Genomic DNA, 2,344 nt, shown 5'->3' with positions numbered 1-2,344 from the left:
AGTTATGTTGGTGGCTAATGAAGCTACTCTGCAGAATCTGTTAGTTCAATCTCTAACGTTCTGCTCTCTCTGCTTTTTCTCATAGTAGCTTCATCTGGTCTGTTCCTGTTTGGCTGTGACTCCATCCTGGAGAGAAATATCAGCTGTGCTGCTGCCATCAACACATTTGTTTATAGATGTTGGAGATCGGCCTGTTTTTCAATGTAGTCCTGAAAACGAATAGAAAACTTTGTGCTATTTTAACCCTTTGCAAAAAGTAGTATACTTGAAGTAAATTCTATTAAGAATACTTAAGTATAAGTATAAGTTTAGAAAGTATACCGAACAATGTACTTTTAGTGTACTTGAAGTATTACTAAAGTAATACTTCTACGAACTAATTGGGACATTTTTAAGTTTACTGAAGTATACTTAAAGTATACTTTAGTAAACAAAAAGGAAACAATAGTATAGTCAAGTGCACTTGTCTATACTATTGTTATAGTTTAGAATAGGTAAACTCTAAATGCACTGCCTGATTTTAAGTATAAAATTAGTGCACTTTTAGTATACTTGAATAAACTAGTTTTTGCTTAGGGAAACTGATGTATTTTCGAGTTAAACAGTCAGTACGGCACAGTAAAATAATCTAACTGCAGCAACTCATGCTAAGTGAACTACTCTGCTGTGAAATCCAAAACCCATGTAAGGTAAATAGAAAAAACATGATAAAAAATTTGCTGTTCGTACTAGCTCTTGTATATCTCGACAGCCTCCATTAGCTACTGACCTATGCCAATGTGAGTGAAGCTGAATTAGTTATGTGTGTACATTTCTTGCTGCACATGAAAAAAAACAGGGGTTAGAGTGGCTGAAAAGGAGTTTAGGCAATAGATGAATAAATGGAAATTATTTTTTGTTGATAAAATACTACAGGAATTTATTGGATTAGAAAATATCCTTCATTTTTTTTATATCAACATCTGAAAACATTTTTATCACTTATTATACGTAAACATGTCTAGTAACATCTCAATAAATAATATCAGGACTTCCAAAAGAATTTTTCCAACCTTTGTATTTTGTGCAGCACATCAACAACATCAGACCTAAACAAAGAAAAAAACTTTGATTAAATTAAACCATTCATATTAAAAAAACATGAACATATCATTGTAAAAATGTTCTAAGGGTCACCTTGCAACTTTAGATAGCCAAACAAACTTATAGAGTTTTGAATGCAAATGCCTATGTAGTTATTTCCCAAAAGGCACATGTTTCACACCACAGCAACTTTGTTTTGTTGTTTTTAAAGACATTAATGTGTTGCAGATGATGGCATACTAACTACATATAGCTACAAATCAGAAAAAAAACCCAATTAGGTTTGACCTTCTTTGAAACAGGAAAAAAAATCAAACTAGTTAAAATATTTTTAGGACAATTTTCAACCTTTTTTTTGGTTTTTACAGTGTCCTGTCTGGCAATGTGGCAATAAGAATAATCTTGATGCCAAAAAGAGCCCAACAGATTTTGCTTTCACAAGTGGAGCAGTACGGCTATCGCCATAGTGCTCCGCTTGTTTTATGCATATAAATTGCTTTATTATAATTCATGCAGGGAGTATTACAGATTATATGGACACTGCAATGTAAGTAGAACAGGAAAGGAAAAACAGAAAAAAAGATGAAAAGATGAAAGAAGGTGGAGATAAAGGGGAGATAATGATAAAACATTTTCAATCTGCCTTATCACCTGCAAAGAGATTTTAAAAGAACAGAACAACCAACGGATATAGAATAACCCCCAGATTCTACATACTCCATCAGTGGTCCGCTCACGTATGTCATGTGGATCACTTGTCTGTCATATTAATCAATGAGAGCTGTTTCACATCCACCGCTACTCCTCTGCACCTCTCCGTCCTCATATGGCTTCTGCTTCCTTCATCGTCAAAATATGGAGCAGTGCTATTTTTTATTCAGCTCTGGTCCGGCCAGGTCAAGATCCGCTATTTCAATCTCACCAAACAGGAATAAGAACAGCGGATGATCCGGTTTGTCAAATTAAAATATATTAACGCTAGATTGATAACTACAATTAGAGCATAATAGTTATATATTCCCAAAAACTTACAGCGTTTAATTAAAAGATTGGATGCAAACTATTGGTTCTTCAACAGATTAGGAAGCAGATTTCTCATCTCCATCAAATTATTTATTTTATACCAAGAGGCTTAAAAGTTTAATCAAATCCATTCAAACCTATCTCACAACTTCAAAAGAAACTTCTTATTGCAGGCATGTGTTAGAGTGATAACTATCCTGTGTTTCAACCAGAAGGGTCATAAACTTTTATGACCTCC

The 2,344-nt window shown here is 33.8% G+C and overlaps 1 long non-coding RNA gene across 1 annotated transcript in view; it reads right to left on the bottom strand.

Moving 5' to 3' along the window:
• LOC107098806 overlaps nucleotides 1–2,344 on the bottom strand; it is a 9,688-nt gene that overhangs the window by 1,954 nt on the left and 5,390 nt on the right. Inside the window, exon 2 of the long non-coding RNA XR_001481912.1 lies at nucleotides 1,053–1,088. This is a non-coding gene — a long non-coding RNA (uncharacterized LOC107098806). The remainder of the gene's footprint in view (nucleotides 1–1,052; nucleotides 1,089–2,344) is intronic.

This window comes from Cyprinodon variegatus, unplaced genomic scaffold (assembly GCF_000732505.1).
Source record: "Cyprinodon variegatus isolate N-32 unplaced genomic scaffold, C_variegatus-1.0 Scaffold811, whole genome shotgun sequence".
Classification (NCBI taxonomy): Eukaryota; Metazoa; Chordata; class Actinopteri; order Cyprinodontiformes; family Cyprinodontidae; genus Cyprinodon; species Cyprinodon variegatus.
Note: the sequence above shows the minus strand (reverse complement) of the source record. Positions and strands in the feature narration are given on the sequence as shown.